Genomic DNA, 21,524 nt, shown 5'->3' on the forward strand with positions numbered 1-21,524 from the left:
TTCTATATGCTATAATTCCATTAAGCATTTTATATTTCTTAGCTCACATATCCCTCATATTATGTCATGATAAAGGAACAGCTATTGTTATCATTCCTATTTTTCAAATAAGGAAACAGGCTCAGATGGGTTAAAGTGACTTGCTATAAGTCGCATGAGTTATAGAACTAAGACACAAATTCAGGTCTCTTTGGTTCCAAAGCTTGGGCTCAACTGCATCATGAATTGCATCCTCCATTTAGTTGGTAAATCTGGTCATATAAACAAAACGCCTCCTGAATCATCTTCCTCAGTTTTCTGGGTATCTGTACTGCACCAGACAATTACACACTTCTCTGCCTTTGTTCTTCATGGGTTAACATCCATAGGATATGTCTATCTATACCTAAGAAATACAATCACCATCATACTTAAGAGGATATATATTTTTTCCTTCCTAAAATGCAAAGAAGCCACAAACGGATGCTTTCATAAAAGCTACAAAAAGATTGCTTATATGATCTACATGTTCCCAACAACCAAGGAACTCTGAGTTTAAGAGAAAGCAATAAATATCACAATGATAAAGGTGATAGCGTGTTTTTCCCCACTTTTAAGCAATACTGTGATTCCATGTTCAACATTAAGTAAAAAACAAAAATAACAGAAATTATAATAATAGTAACAGTGACTCTAGCATGTTTTGCACGCATATTATATGCTAGGCATTTGGTCTTTTACACTGATTATTTTATTTAATACTTAAAACCACCCTATGTTATAAATACTAATATTATGCACATTATACAAATGAGAGATTAAACTTCAGCAAAGTTAAGTAATTCATACAAGTGCATTAAGCTAGTAAACATAGTTCTGCTAGCTCCCAAATGCTATTCAGTCATACCTTCAATACTCATTTGTTTGGACTTTACATTTCAAAGCATGCTCTATTTAATAGATTACTGTGGATTGCATATACGCCTCTCTCAAATGATAATTAAAACTGTGCTAAAATGCTTCCTCTACCCATGCCAACTGCATAGATCAGATGTCCTAACCAAGCACAAAGGACAGGGATTCTGTCTCTTCCATCTACCCTCAGTGCACAAAAGAGAATCTGAAGCACAGTAAATTCAAAAATATTTGCTGTGGAATAAGTGATTATCAGAATTGTTAAAATCAGAAATTTGAAAGCAAAGATGCCAAAGGAGCATAGACGAGTTTAAGAGTGTCTCATCCTTTCAAGAGCTCTCATCCCCAGTGAAGGCTAAAGTCCATCATACCAAAAAGGAGATGCCTAAACAGGCCTTGGACTTTTCTTCCTCTATGCTTTGACTCCTTCCTGTCCTTCCACTGAGGAAGACTCTTCTCTCCTTATAGTCCCAACAAAAACAACAACAACAATAAGGACAAAACCCTACTTCACAGCTCCAGACATATCAACTCAAAGAAGCTTTCTTTGGTCATCCTAGCCTGAGTGCTGCCTTTCTTCTGACCTCCTTGGTCATTCACACCACTTAGAATCATAGACTTTCAGAAGAATTAAAACAGAAGTCTCCACTCTGACTTTGCCAAAGAAGAATGACAGTAGTCATGTAAAGTATCTTCCCCAAAGTCATAAAACTTGCCATATCAAAGCAGAGACTTGAATGCAGGTCTTCTGGCATTTAGTTCCCACTCTTTTCATGATCCTGATAGCAGCCGCAGCCTGTCTGAAAATGGTCGCTGCAAAGACATCAGCTGCAGTGGAGGAGGCATGGCTGGGGCTGCGTGCCCCATGGAGCCTGCAGGAGCTGGGAACAGGCAGAAGCCCTGCCCACTTCTGAGGTGGTGGGGTAGGAGGCCCACCCTCCAGGTACAGCTGCAGCCACCCAGCCACAGCTGTGAACCTGGGCCTCCATTTGCTCTCAGGGCCTAGGAAGCCCCTGTATCCCTGAAGGCTTGGAAGTGCTTGCTCTCAAAGCCCATCCCCCACTCCCCCACCAAGCCCCATCCCCCAACAACTGCCCTACACCACCCCTGCTCCCGAGTCCCGCTCTGATTTTAGAGCAAAGTTGAGGCTGAACCTGGGTGCTTTTGCATCCTGACCAGGTGAGTGAGGGCTCAGGGCAGCACTGACACACCAGTCCCATGCTACCTTGGGGCCCGTTCTGGACTTTGAGCACTGATGAGCATGGGAGGGAGGCCAGAGGGATGCTGAGGATGGCTGGGTGGAGGCCTGCAGGCACCCCTCAGCAGGAACAGCCTGGGTGCCAGGGACAGCAGGTTGATGGCGGCAAGAGGCAGACAGGCTCCTGGGTGGGAAGAGGTGGGTCCCTGGTGAAGCCTCACCTTCAAACCAGAACAGTCTGAAGCCTGGGGGCTGGGCTGTCAGGTCTGCAAACTGGAATGAAAACTTTTAGTGCTTTTTCTTGGCCCATCCACGGACCTATCAGCATGTACTTCCTCCCTTCTGGAGCCCATAAAAATTCAAACTCAGCCAGACTCAAAGAGAGGTCAGGACTACTAGCTGTGGGAAGGAGCTACTCACTTTGGGTCTCTTCATCAAGATGACCTGCCTGAGGAAGGGAGCTACCCACCACAGGTCTTCTCTTGAGCTGGACACTTGTTGGGATGACCTGACTGTGGAAAGGTCATCTTCCATCTATCCTCACTTCTGTCTAAGACCCGCACTACGGGTCTCCTCTCCACTGAGGGCCAGATACTCATTGGGATGACCTGCCTGCAGAAAGGATCTACCTACTTCGGGTCTCCTGAGAGCTGTTCTGTCACTCAATAAAGCTCCTCTTCACCTTGCTCACCCTCCAGTTGTCTGCATACTTCATTCATCCTGGATGTGGGACAAGAATTTGGGACCCATCAAATGGCAGGACTGAAAGAGCAGCAACACAAACAGGGTTTAAACATAAACTGAACCCCCTCCAACACTCCCCTCCCCCACCCCACTGCTCACCATGTCAAGAAGGAAAGAAGAGCTTCAACCCTTCAGGGAGCCCAGATCTAGGGGCTCCCCGAGCCAGGGCTGTAGCACCTTCTTTGGGGCTCTGTAGTTCCTGGCATTTCCAAGCTTTTGGGCACCAACATATTCCCCTTGTTCAGGTGCCTGCAGTAGAAGCCACTTGTGGTACATCTGGTCCAGCTGCAGCCTCACACGGAGCTAGCACCTGTGCCAGCAGCTGCTTGCCCCACTGCAGCAGCCAGCATGCCTGGCTGTGTGCAGTGCCTGGACTGTGTGCTCACTTGCTCACACATCCCTCACCGCTCTGCACCTGGCTCACCCTTGACAGGTGTGGGATCAAAGCCAGTAGTATAAGCCAAGCACAGCCTGCTGGGCCAAGTGAATGGAACGAGCCCAGTGAGCCTGAGCAATACTTAGACGGAAGGTTCCGTCAGCCACAGAGGTTTCCAGCTGGTGAGGCAACACCCCAAGGATCCCATGACAATTCCACGTTACCCTCCCCATTGCCCTGTGTGTGTGCACGCGTGCATATACAAATACACACACACAGACATGCACACACACACAGACACACACACACACACACACACACACACAATACAGGCTAATCCTTGAGGAAAGGCACAACTGGAACCTGTTATCATTGCACCATGAGCCTCTATGTTACTGCCTTGGCTCTGTGGGCACCAGTTTAAACAGACAGCATAGTCAATGCCAGAGGGGTGATATTTGCCAACAAGTGTTCAAAAGCATGTATGAAATTCAGCTTGACAAGAACTTCAAAGTGGAGACCAGGTGTCCATCCTGTACCTGTGTCTCCAGTTTTCACTCAGAAATCTCCTGATGTGCAAAGGAAGGTTCTTTGATCATTTGTGTGACAATTCCAAGTCACAAGTCAATAGTGGTTAATAAAACATCATTATGGCCTGAGTCAGTATGCAAAAGTTACATGCAATATTCAGCAAAACAAACACCACCAAAGAAATAGTATGTCAAAATGATGTTCACACATTCTTTTAAAACATCTGTTCAAAAGTTTTAAGTGTAAAACTAAAAGGGACCCTTACAATAAAGTTTTATGAATCAAACAAAACTGCAATGCTCCAAATGATTATAGATGTATATTTAAGCCTCCTTCCTCCAAAACAAAAAAAAAAAACAAAAACAAAAGAGGAACAAGTAAGTACATATCATTATAGCAAGCACTGTGGATGAAGAGATGAAAGGCCATGAATCTTGGCTTCAAAGACGTCAGCACTTAATGGGACTTCTAAAAGTCCATTTATAATCCAAAAATCTCCTGCTGCAGATGATGACTGAAGCCTAAAGAGTTAAAATGACTTGCCTGAGGCTATGTAGTATGTTAGTCTGGATTAAAATAAGTCTCTCTAATACCCAATACCAAATGCTTTCCTCTCTACCCCCTTTCCTTGCCAAATATTAAGCATTCATGGTGAATGTTGACACAAATGATTTGCTTAATAGGTGGATAATAACATTGTTTCTAAACATAAATAATCCAAACAATTATATCCAGAGTCTACCTTCTTAATTATTGTTATAGATAATATACATTATTTCATTATTATTATTATCCTCATATTAGAGATGACTTTCATAAGTGAACAAATGGGTAGGTGGCATTGTTAGGTGAGCATGCACATCCTAGTTGCAAGAGGCAAAAGTTCCAGCATTAGGCATCCTGACATATCCCCCACCACATCAGCATGCACGTCCCCAGGTACTCAGTGTGGTAGTCTAGTCCATATCCGTTTAGGTTGCAAATCAATTATATTATGTCATAAAATATCCTCAGATAATCTCGTCTTCTACACAGCCCACTAATGTCCACCAGTCTATTACCTGTTGCTCAGCAGCCCAATTAGGGACCGTGACAAGATGACACCATTAGGTCTGTGCATTTCATACACGCAGTCCTCACTCTCCTTCTAGCTACAGAAACAAAGCCCATGGATTGCAAAGCCCCAAAGAACATACTGCCAACTAACAAATACAAAATACTGACCTTCACACAAGAGCCTGTGGGTGTTTGGGGACCAATTGCAAATGTATTTGTCCTCCAAAGGGTCATGGCTCTAATATTCTTTTCTTATATGAATTATTTATCAACAGCAGGAAAAATGTAATGCCATAGATGTAACAAGAAAGAAAAAAAGCAAGGCCCTTTCAACTCCCTGGTTGCTTAGAGATATTTCTGTCCCTGACTCTAGAGTTGCCATGTTCACCCTGTAGATTTAGATGTGGAGGCCTTGTTATCGGACATGGGACATGGGCACTGAATTTCCTAAATGCTGTGTGTGAAGTGCCCCTCCCAAAACTCTCTTCCTCTTCTAGAAGGGATACTGTCCAGGTAATCACCATTAAGTCCTTGCTTTCCATTTATGGAAAAAAATTACTAAAACCTTACTGGATCCTGTAGCCAGACTTCTATCACCCTCATCTCTTAGGAAGACAGCCATGACCCAGAATCTGTGAAAGAAGTCTCTGAGGCTGTAAAACCCATGCACTTTATTCCACAAGAGAGTACTAGAGATACTCACAGGATAGAGAAGGGCTGATTGGAGTTTACTGATTTAACAAGCATCCATATCCAATCCTAAGTCATTGAGCAGATGACTATTTGAAATTTTATTCCATAAACTTAAAAAAAATTAAATTAAAATAAAAAGGTGGATGCTTGACATTATCTGAAAAACTCTCCTCTGTGATCCTTTCATACACCTATGGTAGTAAAGAAATTAGACCTACTGCATTTACATATAACTTACTAATGGGAAGAGATCTTTCCCTTGGTGGCATTTTTTCCCCAATGTTTTAGTTGAAGTAAAATATACATAATATAAACATAACATAATGGTTACTATCTTAACCATTTTTCAGTGCACAATTCAGTGGTATTAAGCACATTTATATTGTACAGCCATCACTACCATCCATCTCCAAAACTCTTTTCATCTTGTAAAACTAAAACCCTATACCCATTAACAATAACTTTCCATGCCCCCATTGATCCAGCCTGTGGCAACCACCATTTTACATTTTGTCTCTATGAATTTGATTACTCCAGGTACTTCATATAAGTGGAATCATGCAGTATTTGTCTATTTCTGACTGGCTTATCTTACTTAGGATAATGTTCTCTAGTCTCATCCACATTATAGCATGTATCAGAATTTCCTACCTTTTTAAAACTGAATAATATTCCATTATATGTCTGTATCACATTTTGCATATCCATTCATTCATTGATGGATACTTGAGTTACTTCCATACTTTGTTGTCAATAATGCTGCCATGAATATGAGTGTGCAAATATCTCTTCAAGACCCTACTTTCAATTCTTTTGGGTATATACTCATAAGTGGAATTGCCAGATCATTTAATTCTATTTTCTATTTTTTTCTATTTTTAATTTTTGATGAACCACCAAACTATTTTCCATGGTGGCTACACCATGTTTACATGCTCGCCAACAGTGCACGAGGATTCCAGTTCCTCCACATCCTCACCAATACCTGTTAATTTCTGTTTCATGGCATTAAGTCTCTCATTTAGACCATTATTGGAGTCACCCATAAATAACAACACACACACACATACACACGATAATGAAACAAATGTAAACGGTAAAGAAAACAAGATTCAAGGAGAAAAGCTATAATAATCCACCGAAGAGTAGAGTCAAGAGGAAAAGAGAGCTAGAAGAAAAGTCGAAATAAAATAAATCTTGTCCAAGTAGAGGTTGAATAAATTCAGAACTCCAGCTGGTTTGAGAGCTAAGCATGACAACATGTGAGTGCTACTTTGTAACTTGTCAGTTTTCTAAATCCTAAAAATAGATAGAGGGCACTACTCTCTGGTATCCCTCCTGGGCTTGGCTCCACAGCTGTGAGCTGCTCCAACCTGTCCTAAAAATAAACAGTTTGCTTGAGGCCAAGAAAAGCATTACAGGGTAAATCTTGACTTGATTCCCTCCCCTGTACTGTATACCACTCAGCCTGGGTGGCCGTGATGTAACAGTCATTTACTACCACGTCCCCTGGCTGGGACAATAATTGTTCCCTCATCCCCCTCTCACACTGATAGTAAGGGATAAGGTCTGCCTCTTCTGATCAATGCCACATTTTTATTATAACCAATTAAATGGACGATCTGCTTGAGGGGGACATAGCTCTCCTAATGAGAAAAAAATACTAAAGATTTTGATAATTCACAAGTAAGATTTCTCCAGGCACATTTCTTCAACACTTCATCAAAATTCAGAATCAAATGGCTTTAATTTGAAGATATTTCTGATGCCTTATATGTCTCTAACATCCCAGCTATTTGAAACTCCTAATACTTTAATACTTTCCCTACAGTCTGCTTATCAACCAGAATGGGAAAACAAACGCCAAAAGGGGGAAAACATGCTAGTTCATCTAGGGAATACTCTTCAAATTTTAAAGGACAAATAATTCAGTAAGAAAATACAAATATGAAAGCCACATCTCATAAATGAGGCAAAGACTCACTTTAGAGCACCACTGTCTAGTTACAATGTGCTTTTCTGTAAAATAATTATGTGGGGTCCTTAAAACATCATGATATTTATTAAGATTACAGAGCTCTTTAACCACTTATTTTTCCCTAAAATGTCCCTAAATAAAAAAAATCAGACAAACTAAGATGCTCCCCTCCACGAGTCCCTAAGCATGCATAGTCCCTGTGTTGGGCTGGTTGAGTTTTTGTTCTGTGACTCACTCTTTGTCCAAACTGAGGAAAAACAATGATCATCATCATAATACAGAAAGAAAAAAAAATGCATGCATCTGTTAAAAACAAATGAAGACAGAGAGGCAACTGGATGTTAATACTTCTCTAATGTAGTAACAGCTATGATGAGATGTCCATATGAGAGAATATTTTCAACCATAAACAAGTATATTTTTCAAATAATCTTATAATTTGGGTAATGCTTATGAAATAAGTAAAAAGAAAAAATTGAATATTGACCATTAGTGACAGTGTGATTTCCATGATGTAGACTAAAAATGCACGCATTAAAAACAGACATAAGATAAATACTCCCAAATGCAAAATGTTAATAGAGGTTGTCGTCATTTTCCTCCTCCTCCCCGTCCTCCCCCTCCCCCTCTTCCTCCTCTTCTTCTTCCTCTTCCTCTTCTTCCTCTTCCTCTTCTTCTTCTCAGATCATAGCTCACTGAATCCTTGAACTACTAGGCTCAAGCAATCCTCTTCCTCAGCTTCCTGAGTAACTGGGACTACAGGCCCATGTCATAATGCCTGGCTAATTTTTTAAATTTTTTCTTTTGTAGAGACAGATTGCTGCTATGTTGACCAGGCTGGTTTTGAACTCCTAGCCTCAATGATTCTCCCACTTAGGCCACCCAAAATGCTGAGATTACAGGTGTGAGCCACCATATATAGCCTATTCTTATTCTTCTAAATTTCTTAATGTTACTATATTATTAATATACTATTTTTATAACTAGAAAAACCCTTTTTATAATTGTATTAAACTTGCTATTTTCTTTACATGTCTCTCTGCGTGTTGCGAATTCCCTCTAAGGAAATTTCCTGAGTGCAAAAGACTCCATCCTGGTGTCCAACCTAGACCAGGCTTCTCTTGAAAACAATTTGTCCTATGACCACCCTTAAGGACTAACTAGATGCCAGCCAGCAGAGCTGATAAATGCCAAAAAGTGTTTGCAGTTTAATGGGCTTCCCTTCTCAGGGAACAAAGTTAAATTTTTAAAGGGAGCTAACAGAGCACATTCCAAAGTTCTGTTCTACAGCAACTCACAAACTAATGACTCTAGGAAGGTGATATTTCTCTTGAATTAAAGGAATGTATTCTTTGGTAGTTATAAACTCTGTTTTGAAGTCCACTTGACACTACATCATCTCCTTCTTAACTCGTGAGCCTAAAGCATCTGACTCTAGGCTCATCTTCCCAGAGAACCTGAACACTGTCTACATAGCCTGGGCTTCTCAAGGCAAGCGGCTTTCCAAATGCATCTTAAGGTGCCCTGTTATCCTTTTAAGTGCTTTAAGAGCTACTTAGTAAGGAGAGGGAGAAAAAGGAAATATGGTGAACAGGTCTTAGGGCTTCAGTATTGAGTACCACCTAGGACTCAGTCATTGGGTTGGGCTTTCTTTCACATGATGAAACCTTAAAACCCAATCGTCTTTCTTGGTGTTATAAACTGAGGCATGGAGCACTTCAAGAATCTGCCCAAGACTCCAAAGCTTGTAAGAGGCAGAGCTGTGGGTTAAATATGGATTCACTTGGTCACAAGCCCAAGCTATTTCTTTCTTTCTAACACTGGCTATTGCTTGCTGAACACATTGCATTAGCATTTTATTTATTTATTTATTTATTTATTTATTTATTTATTTATTATCTCAATAGGTTTTTGGACAACAGTAGGTGCTTGCTTATGTGAATAGGTTCTTCAGTGGTGATTTCTGAGATTTTGGTCTGAATGCACCCGATCTTGTCTGCATTCGCATTTTAAAGACATTTTCAAAAGAGCTCTGATGGAGGTTATATTTGAGCTTCTGGAGTTACACAGCCTACTGTCCTATCCTATCTTTGAGCCTATGGAGTTACAATGTCGACTTTCCTATCTCTGCCTCACCACCATCTAGCCTACAGCTGTAGACAAGTTCCTTAACCTCCCACACCTTAACATAGATTCCTCATGTGTAGAGGTAGTAATGGCTAACAGTTATGAGCATTTACTCTATGCTGAGCTCTCTTCCAAGCACTTTACAAATATTCTCTCATTCACTCCTTGTAAGATTCTAGAAAGAAGATGTGTCCATTTCTCTGAAGATGATTTGAGTTGGTGCTATGAATAAATGCCCCACTTGGAGCAGAAACCCAGGCCTGGCTGATTCAGAGCCCTGTGTTCTTTCCATTTCTACACAGGTAACCTCCAGTTCACATGGTAGATCAATAAAAATGGAGATGGATCTATTTCTCAAACAACAGGCACAATTACTTCTCAATGCACTCCCACCTAACATCAAATTCAAACCCTTTCAGACACCCGTGGAAGGATAGAAAACATTTCCTCTCTACCAGTTAGTAATAAATGTCCTTTCTCCCAGTACCAATGCTCTTTCCCATAGCATTTAATGCCTGCAACTCACAATTTAGAACTCAGTTATATGCCTGATAAAATTATTCTACTTAAATGTAAATTTTATGTCTCCCAAAGAGACCATAATCTCCTAGAGGTCAGAAACCATATCTTACAGAATCATAGAATTAGAAAAGTAATAGTTTGTAAAATAATCTTTTTTTTTAAGAAGCTGAACTCTCTTCAAAAGAAACATTATTTAGAATCCAAGTTATTCTGACTGAAAACCATTGAGCTAGTTAAACCTTAATCTTTCAAAGTCCAAGAAAAATGCCGACATGATAACTTTCAGTGAGCTGGTGGTAGGGGGGAAGACTGGAATGTATGTTCCCTGATTCTCATTCAGTGGTTGCTTTCCTATGGAAATACTGGGTCTTTTCAGGCTCCCCTTAGTATCTCTCTTTGTCTTGGCCCTGATCCAGAAAAATCTGGACCAACTGCCTTGTTTCTGAAAACCCTTCATAAAAAGCTTATGAGAGGCAGTGTGGTAGGACTCCACTATCAGATCAGCTGCCAGGAAGAAAACAGCATCTGAAATCTGTCTGAATGTTTTTATTCCCCCAAAACTCATGTTAAAATCCTAACCCCTAGGGTGATGGTATTAGGAAGTGGGGCCTTGGGAGTGATTAGGTTATTAGTGCCCTTATAAAGGAGACCCCAGGAAGATTTCTCACCCCTTTCATCATGTGAGCACACAGTAAGAAAACATCATCTGGCCAGGCACAGTGGCTCACCCCTGTACTCCCAGCACTTTGGGAGGCTGAGGCAGGCAGATCACCTGAGGTTGGGAGTTCAAGACCAACCTGACCAACATGGAGAAACCCTGTCTGTACTAAAAATACAAAATTAGCTGGGTGTGGTGGTGCATGCCTGTAATCCCAGCTACTTGGGAGGCTGAGGCAGGAGAATCACTTGCACCCAGAAGGGGGAGGTTGCAGTGAGCCGAGATCACACCATTGCACTCTAGCCTGGGCATCAAGAGCGAAATCTGTCTCAAAAAAAAAAAAAAATCATCTGTGAGGAATAGGCTCTCACCAGACACCTAATCTGCAGGCACCTTGATCTTGAAATTCTTAGCTTCCAGAACTGTGAGAAAGAAATTCCTATTGTTTATAAGCCACCCAGTGTCAGGTATTTCATTACAGCCGCCTGAATTAAGACAGCACCATAATTGCAAGTGGCCTTCAGTTGCCATATTGGCCATGCAGATTCTCCAGGAACATGAAGCAAAGCCATTGCTTTTAATCACTTTAGTTCAGAACTATAATCTATGTCACAAAAGATGAAAGACATTATCCCTACCAGGTCATAAATATATATTTTTTTAATTTACTGAGGTAACATTTACGAGACTTTGGGGAAAAAAAACTCAATGTCACCTTTGTCTAGCATTTTCTGCTTTCTAATATTTTAATAACACTTTTCTCATAATAATATGTATATAGGTTCAATGCCTTATATTTCTTTCTACAGAAAATTTAGAAAATATATAGAGTATAAAGAAAAAGTATCATGTTTAACCATTCACTCAGAGATACCCTCTGTTCTCTGTTTATTTGGGAAGGGGGGTGAGGATATTTCCTGTCTGTGTTTCTATGTGTCTGTGCTTGCATGTGCACATGCATATGTATTCATACATATTTTTTATTATTTGAAGTGAAAAATAAAATACATACTTGCTTAAATCATGTTAGATGATGAGACTTTTCCATTGACACATAATATTCTTTTAAACATTATTTTAATATGCATTATGTTCCACTATATGGATTTATTGTCATTTATTTAATCGAATTTCCATGAGTTTACATTTAGGCTGCTTCCAGTTTTTTTCTTACAAATAATAAATGGAATAAATGGCCACAATGAAAGTCTTCTTACATAAATAATTGTGACGGATTGTTTTCTTAGGATAAGTTACTATAAATAAACATTTCTAGGCCTTTGGCTATAAACTGTCAAGTTAGCCTCAAGAAAGGTTGTATCAATTTACATTCCCATCAGTGATGTATGAAAGTGCTGAATTCCTGAACCATCTCCAGAAAAGGGTGATTGACATATATGTCTATCTATATATGTGTATCCATATATCTACACACAGATAGTCACATACATAAATTTAGTATAACTGCTATCTAATTTTCATTTTAATTTGCATTTCTTTTTATTAATCCTAAGCTTGAAACATGTTTTCAAAGCTGTTAATATACTCTAACAATTGTGGATCTACACGTACATGGAAACGCACGCACACACACACACACGCAGGCACACACATCTTCCTTGACAAAGAAACCCACAATTTGTTTAGATGTAAGTTATCCAAGTACTACAAAAGAAGCTGGGATCTGCCCAAGCCTCAGGGGATAAATCTTGATTCTATTTATCTTTCTAAAGTATATTTTATGAATAGGTAGGTCAAACTATTTTTGTTAATGAGACATGACAATAAATCTATTGAGGTTTTTAATAAAGTTACTCTTATTTTTAAAAAGGGACTGTGAAAAGGGAAATCTCTTTTCCCTTCTGACTTTGGGACATGGTTAAGTCAGGATTTGATGCTTGGAGTAACTTCACCGGTTTGAGATCTTGAGGGGAGCTAGATCAAGTTCCAAAACTATCATACTGAAAATAACCAAGTAAAAAGTTAGAAAGAATCTGTTTCACTGAGGATTTCATGGAGCAGCTGAATTAACTATTTCTGAAAAAACTGTCCCCACAGTCATTGTGTTATGTGAGAATTTGTCATTTAAGCCAGTTGAGTCATTTGATGTTATTCTGTTTTTTTTTTAATTCTTTCAGCTAAACTCACTCAAACTGATATACGTACACTGTGTCACTTTATCCTTTAACAACTCTGTAAGGATGTACAGTGAATACTGATGAAGAAGCAGAGAATTTCAATAGCTTTCTGATTCACAGAGTAAATAAGTGACATAATCAAAGCTTGCAACCAGTAGAATTTATACACTAGACTTTAACCATGGGAATTTATAGCTTTCATTTTGGCCAAAGAATAGTTAGTATATATTCTCAATTATCTTAGCAAAAGAAAACAAAATCTTAAGACACTTCACTATACTTCTAAAAAGTATGGAAATAACGATAAACAGATAGATTAAATAGATAGATAGATAGATATGCATGTACCATGTCTTTAAGATAGAAATAAAGAATATAAGATAAAACACTGGTTGTTAAAGAGAAATGTCCATTCATTGTGTGACCTGAATGTGGATAGAGTGGAGCTGCAAGACCAGCCTCAACAATTTTGTAAGTGCTAAAGCATCCTTAATGAAACTCCTTTATAAGAAAGCCTTATTGTGATTCTGAATGCACAAATCTAACAATAGAGTGTACAGAAATATTAACAAGGCTTTTATGATGAATTTGGGTCAAGGGCAACACAGTACTTAATAGGTTTGTTCACAAACACCCTAGGGGCAAGCTCCATCATTGATCCTGGTTGTTCTGCAACAGCCAAAGTAGTTCAGGTCCTTTATAACACATGTAGGAATAAAAAGGAACTCCCACTTAAACCCAACAAAACAATCAAACACTAGACATGTCTTTCAGACTTATTTTCGTCATGAAATTTCAAGGTAAATGAGCTTTGATAGTCTCCCTAAGATGTATGCACTGGATTTAATAAACCCTAACATTATTTTAACACTACTATCACTAAATGAAATAAATATGTGGTCTTTGGGCTTTCCAGTACTACATATGGAAAACTAAAATTGGTCTGGAAAAACAAACTTTCCATGAATTTTTATACTATAATCCCTCTTTAGAGGGACCTCTTAATTTTTTTCTGTTTTGTTATTTTATTGACTTCATTTTTTGTATATGTGATAGGTAGAGAAGTCCAGTCACAAAAGTGTTTGTATAAGTGATGAGAGTTTCTATAATTTCTTCAATTCAACTTGAATGGTTGTGAGCTCCTATTCTTCTGAGATAGTGGGGTCACTGAAATGTCTCAGTCATTTTAAGTGTTGTCCACTTCCATCAGGCTCTATCATGGCTCTAGAGGACCCCCAATAACAAAGGCATTGGCACAGAAGAAGCAGCCTAGTCCTCAGCCCATGGAACACAAAGGTTACCGTGGATATGCTCCATTTGTCTTTAGGGCTCTTTGAGGCACTGTAGCAGCAACGTCATAGTTAAAGATTCAACATCTTCCCATGAGGCCCCATCTATAGAGATACCTCACAGCCATTGTCTATCCAGCGTCTTATACATCTCAGAGTGCAGCTTTGGAAGCAGGACCCTTCCTCCAGGGACCGTCCAAGTCCCTGCTTCATGACTTCCTGAACTCCACATTTCTCACCACCAGTTCAAGGGAATCTTTTTTCTCATCTACAAAATACAGTGGGCAATTCATCTCCCTTCCCATTTCCCTCTGATAATCTCTCCATACTCCAACCCTCTCTGTTCTTCTGTTCTATGCTAAAGCAGTGGCTCTTGACCTTGACTGGACATTAGAATTACTTTTAAACAAGCCCACCAAAGCTGGGTCCCAACCCCAGACCAGCCAAAGATCAAAATCTCTAGGGATAGATCCCAGATTCCAAGTGATTCTACCCTGAGGTGAGAATTGAGAATCTCTGCCATAAAGAATTAGGATTTTGGAATCCTGCTTTTGGTACAGTAGCATTCCTCCTCTGAGGGCGTAGGGAAGGAGGGTAACAGAGCCAATTATCTATTTATATGACAGGAAGAAAAAAAGAGAGAAATTCCAGCCATACAAATCAAAACAACAGATAAATAACTATCATCAGACCTTCTAGGTTGGTTTTGAAATATGCGAAAGTAGCAGCACATGCTTTATTTTGACTTTTCTTGTTCAATATATCAATAAATACTTTCTGGTTATCTTTAACAAGCAAAAAGTGGCTTTGCATTCTATAAAGCATTTCATATAGCATATTTTTACTAAAGTAAGATAGTCTACAGTCCTGTGACCTGTTTCATTCTTATAAATGTATCACCTCTTCTGAGACTGAAAGCCAAGCAATTGTCCTGTAACTTGTCCCTTAATGCTGCCAGACAGCCAACAGTAAACAAGGACAAGCATTCTGACACAAGTACATGGTATGGGCCTGAAAGATAATGATGATCAGTGGAAAATTTACCATTTTGCTCAATCAGGTTGCAGAATGTTCTGTTTTAGTTCCATTTCATGTGGCTCTGCTAAATGAGAAAATATCAGATATATCATATTTGAAAATATTCCGTATTTCATCAATATAATTGATCAAAATTATAATAAAATTTCATCAAAAATATTTGTATAGTTCATCATGGGAGTAAAGCATATTCCAGAGACCTAGCCTGACATTTCTAACAACTAACTATTACTTTTAAGGCATTTAAACTGTTGTCTAACCTCTTTTCATTATAGGGTACTTAATTCAAACCATTAAATTAACAGGATATTATATCTAAGTCTTTAAGTTTTCTCTGACTATTTCAAACATAAACTTCCTTTAAGGTTTCTTCCATGCCAATACCAAGAAAATAAAAATCCTTTTAGCAAGGTAATAGAGATCACATGGGATATTTGTTATCTCACTTGTTCCCTTTATTTCTTACCTTCATGGGAAGCTTTTGGCATAAAAATGAATGCTTACCCATTACTGTCAAGTATCTGTCTTATAGCTGCATGCTTTTGTTGTAAATCAAAAATATCCTCCTTTAAAACTGCCTGCGTATCTAATGATAATGTCTTATCAAACAGCCAAAAACGCGGGGAGTTTAGTTGGGGATAAATGAAAGTCAGAGGCCAATAAATCAAGTAGGTTGACTATTCCAAAAACCAAAAGCATATGGGGGAGAGAAAAACCCCTCCTCCCTATAACACCTCCATTTCAGGGACATCCACCAGTTTCAAAATTCATAAAAGAGCAAGAGCAGCTCTGGAATCTCTTACAAGAGACAAAACAATTTCAATTCACACAAAAATTCCAAGGCCAAAAACTCCCTCAAGTGTCAGAGGCCAAATGTTTTAGATTTCACCCTTTCAAAGGCCAAGGGAGACTTTCCTACAAAAAAGTACAGAGCTCCATATAAAACACATAGTCATGTCAGGGAAACCCCACTCCCCAAGGGGGTAATGATTAAGTTACAGCACACTTTTAAGCTCTAGACAATTATTCTCAATGTTGAACTCTTGGAGCTTTATTATCCCATACATTTAATCCTTTTTTTAAAAAATTTTTTAGCAAGAAAAAAGTTGGGTAAAAGCTAAAGTTTCCTGTTCTGTGTAATGCACTGCCTTTCTCCTCCATCATGCTTAGCATCCACTGTCTCAGGTGTAGTCTTCTGAAAGGACCATGGCTGTCAGCACAGAATTGGGAAAGACTATTTTGGTTTTCCTTCTTTAAAACTTGTCAAGTAGTAATAACTACCACAGGGTGAAACATCCAATACTGAACTAAACTACTAAGATTTCAAAGAGGGATTGATTTGGCAAACGATATTTTTGATGGTGAATGAACATTTGAGTTTTCTCACTTGAAGATACTGCCTAATTAACGAACCATGAACTCCCTTGGCACAGACATTATTTTTTAATAATCTTGGTGGCTATCTTCTATGACACTTGTGACAGACACTAACTGAGTATTTCATACGTAGTAAAATAATTAATTAATTAATCATCCAATAAATCAATGAATCACCAAAGCTGATATATCTTCTTTAACTTTAGGCTCCCTATTTTTGGTTGAATAGAATTTTTCAGTATGACTACTGACTTCTAAAAAGTGAGTAGCAAAGCTAAATGACATAAAACAGCAAAAGAAAGGAAAAAAATACGACCTTGACATGGTTATAAAACCAACTGAACAGTGTCAGCAGGTACTGATTGATTTGAGAAGAGACTAGAATGGTCTTTGGAAATAAGGAATGTCAATAATAGAAATGCTATATCAGGATCCCGAGCCAAATAAAGGAATGCCTTTAGGCCTGTCAATTTCTCCCAGCAAATTATCATCTGGCAATGAAACATTTGAAAAGACATTTCATAGTGGCAGATATCTATCATACACCTCATCTATTACACAGGCAAATGGCCACTAAGGGAAAGAAGCCTTCTTTGCCTATAAAAAATGGCAGAGATTATGGGTGGGGACATAATATATCTTGGAGAGTACAGAGCACATTTGGTCTAACAAGCTTATTTTCAGGACACAAAATAAATGTCAGCATTCCAAAGACTCAAGCTTACTATGAAAGTGTCTAATGAAGGTCCTTAAATCTGGCCTAGAGGCTCTCCTCCAGTCTCCTGTCTCCCATCCATATTCCCCATTGTAAATCCCTAACATAATATAGTCATTGCACGCTAGCATGCCTCAGTCAATTCCCACAGCCCCCCATCGCTTCCAGAAAACATTTCAAACACTTCATCTTGGCAATCAAGGGCCATTTTTCATTGCATTTTGCTTGCATTTCTATCATAGCACTTAATACAATGTGCCTAATATTGTAATTAATTTTTGAGAATACCTACATAGCTTATGAACTGCTGTTGAAAAAAGGTTATCCTAATCAACAGCTACTCATGTCAAAATAAACTATATTTGTTGGCAATCTGTTAGTGTCACTCACTATAGTAGGCATGGGTACCATGTGCCAAATATTTCTGGTTCTCTACCATTCCAGGCATGAAGTAGGATAGTATTTTCTCATCCCTTTGTGGATGGATGGAACTAGTGATTAGTTCTAGTCAATGAGTTATAAGTAGATGTGATTTGTGTCATTTCCTGGTCAGAACATTTAATGGCTGATGGAAGGCCTCCAGGATCTCTTTTCCCTGTCTTGGTGACTGGAAATGTTCACCATAGTGACCATTCCAACAGCTTGCATCCCAAAGTGAATATGGTATACAGAATGCCTCTGTTGATCAGGGTTAGACAAATAGCACACACAAAAAATAAAATTTATCTTAAGTCACTTATATTTAGAACATCCTACAGAATGTTCTGAACATCCTACAGAACATCCTATCCTTACTGATAAAAGTGCTATGATAAATACTTTCACATATATTAGTTGACGTTCACTATAACCTGTGGGTACGACAGATGTGAGCAATATTTTATAAATGAGGTTTTCAAAAGTGAAAAATTTGGCCAAAGTCAAGTAGCTTTATGCATTATTTCATTCAACAAATATTTATTGAGCACTGCTTTGTGCCAGGTAATGTTCTAAGTAGTCAAGGTATAGTAGAGAACAAAAGGAAAAAGGCCCCTGCTCTCAGAGTTTACATTCTAGTGGAAAGAGACAGATAAAAGAATCATTTATAAATAAGAGAATTCCAGATAATAATATGTATGACTCAGAGAACTAAAATCAGGTGGTATGACAGAAAACAACAGAGTAGCTATTTATATTGACCATGGAAAGCCTCTCTGAGGCTTAGGCTAAGAGGTAAATGAGAAGAGAGCTCAATACACAAATATCAAGAGAAAAAAGACTTCCATAAAAGGGCAATAGCTCATGCAAAGGTCTTAACAAACAGAAACAAGCTTGTTACATGGAGAAAAAGACAAAGGTCAGCATGGCCATGTCATAATGGACAAGGAAAGAAATGGTACAAGATAGAAGGGAAAGAAGGAAAACCACATAGGGTTATATATTGAAATAAGAAACAGGGATTTGATTTTCCACATAATGAGACACTAAATCAAAGTTTTAAGTAGAGTTGTATGATTTCTCTTTTTAAAAAAATTGCTCTGTCTGCTGTGTGAAGAATGGGTTATGATGGAACAAGACTGGAGCAGAAAGTCCAATGTGATGGCCATGGCTGAAGTCCACTAAGATGTTAATAGGTGACATAGACAGAAGTAGACGGACTTAGGACAAGATGTAAAGGGTAGTATCAACAAGACAGATGCATGGATTGGAATTGGAGGGGTGATCAAGCGTAACCCCTGGGGAGAGGAAGGAGTTATCTCTAAATTTTTGGCTGGAAAAATTGGGTCGATGGTGCTTTTGCTGGAATAGGAGAAGTTGGGAGAGAAGGAGGTTTGTAGAAGTGGAAAGAAATCAAGTTCTGTCTTATCCATGTTAAGCATGAAATTCCTACTAAGCATCTATGTGTACATGTCAAGTTGAATATATAATTCAGAAGTTCAGAAAAAAGATTGGAACTGGAGCGATACATTTAGGAACTGTTGACATAAAGCTACTATTAAAGCTCTAAGACTGATGAAGGCATCTAAAAAGAACCTATAGGTAAACAAGGGAAGGGGACCAGGGTAGAGCCCAAGGGTACTCTAACCTTTCAGAAGTCAGCAGCACAAGAATAGCTGGGGACATTGGGCAGGAGTGACAAGTGACAAAGAGGGAAAACCAGGAAATAGGATGGCACAAAAGCCAAGAAAACAGTGTGCTTTAAAGAGCAAGGTGTGGTCAGCCCTGCTAAATGCTGCTGAGATAAGAACACTGGCTTTAGCAAAACAGAGTTCATCAGTGACCTTGATAAATGTAGCCTCTGCAGAATGGTGAGTATGGAAGTCTGACTGGAGAGAGGCGAGGAGCATATGTGAGCTGAATAAATGTAAGGTGAGGACAATAACCAGAGGCAAATTAAGAAATTTTGTTGTGAGGAAAAGCAGAAAAATAGGGCAGCAGGTTGAAAGAAATCTGGGATCAAAGGAAGGCTTTTTAAAGAAAAAAAAACCTCACCTATTTTGTGACCTATGAAAATCCACAGTGCTCATCAAGATTTCTGAAATTCCTGAGAGGAGGGAGTGATGATAATGATGTGTGTGTATATTAGTAAGTGTATGTTGGTTGGGGCAGCAGAAAGAACTGTAACGATGGTTACTTGATAATGGTTACCTCTGTGGTCCCCACATCCTAAATGCACTGGTATCTTTTCTGTTGTCCACCATGTTAACTTACATTCTAATAGGGGAGGGAGGGCGGTTCTCATGAGGCATTCAGGGTGGGAAGACTTTATTGAAGATTTGAGGGTAATGAGGAAAACTCACATAGCATACTGTATGGCAAAACAATAAAAAAAAAAACTCACATAAAATATTTCTTCTCTTAAAAATCCTTTCAGCTATCCTACTATTGCATGGTTTTCACTAGCCCTCTGTCCTCCACAGCACCCAGGCTTCTGTTCTCTGACTGGTTCCTCTCCCCTCCTTTCTTTCTCTCTTTTGTTCTGTCTTTTGTGTTCCCTCTTAGGCACACACACAACAAAACAAAAAAATGTGTGTGTGTGTGTGTTTGATGTAGACTTTTCCTGCAGAGCTATTTACTCTTTTCTGCGTAGGGGGGAGAAGGGCATTTGGGTGCCCACTGATACCCACACTGTTACCTTTTATTCCAAACAACATAGTTCCCTTTCTAAAAGTAATTCTGGAGCCAGTTCTTAAGATAATACATTTTCCATATTGTTCCATATATAAACCACCAGACAGAACACCTATCCTATTAAGGCATTCGACAAGCGCCAGCTCTTGCCTTCCTTTCTCAGTGAGGAAATCCGAGCAAAGGCAAACATTCTGATAGAATTTCAACAAGGTCTTCCACACAGCAGGGCCTTAATTAATGTTTATTAAGTTGCATAATATGGTGCTCTTGGGCTAGGAGGATATTCACTGGCTGCTTCTAATCTTAGGGTTAAAAGAAGTTAAGAGCTGCATTTACTATTAAGAACAGAGTGATAGGCCCTGTAACTTTACAGCTTTTTAGAAAGTGTTTGTTTATTGGTCCAAAAAAGTTTTGATCCTTTAAAACATTGAAATCCTGGCACACTATGTTTATGCAGTCTCTCTCTTCTTTTCCTAAGAATATTAATTATAATATGTAAAAGACAGATAAGTGAGATGTGACCTTATGTGGCCCTCAGAAACCTGCATCAATCTGAACTCTCCAGCCCTTCACCCAAAGAATGGTAACTTATAAACAGACATCACTGGCAAAGAAATTTGGACATACTAACATGTGCCCTTAACCTTTGCAACTTTTTGCACTTCTGAAAAGGTCATTCAGAAAAAAAAAGTACATTAAAAAATAGCAGTATTATACTCTGAGTAAAGAATTCAGTTTTTATATGCCAATGTGATTGGAACAAAGAGAAAGATGCAGGCATCAGGAAAAGTTACAGCATGATTGAAATCTTGGGTTCAAGGGACCCTTTTCTTATAACTTGCAGATTTGGTATTTAAACACATCTGGTCCAAGAGAAGAAAAACTTGGAATCTTCTATCACCCTTATCCAATTTACTGTTTATGTCTGTAGGTACATGATTGAAAATATATTGGAAAGCCAAACCAAATGCCCCATAAAACCAGCGCTACTCCAACAGAGTCAGTGACCACTTTAGTGCTAAGGGATATAGAAAGAGGTGGGCCACAGACAACAAGCATATATTAATTAAATACAGTTT

General features: G+C 38.9%; 1 protein-coding gene across 2 annotated transcripts in view; it reads right to left on the reverse strand.

Annotated features, from left to right (window-relative positions):
- The window catches only part of LOC129008432 (protein kinase C-binding protein NELL1), a 931,522-nt gene that overhangs the window by 447,408 nt on the left and 462,590 nt on the right, over nucleotides 1-21,524 (reverse strand). The gene's annotated exons all lie outside the window — the stretch shown is intronic.

The sequence above is a fragment of the Pongo pygmaeus genome, chromosome 9, assembly GCF_028885625.2.
Source record: "Pongo pygmaeus isolate AG05252 chromosome 9, NHGRI_mPonPyg2-v2.0_pri, whole genome shotgun sequence".
NCBI lineage: Eukaryota > Metazoa > Chordata > Mammalia > Primates > Hominidae > Pongo > Pongo pygmaeus.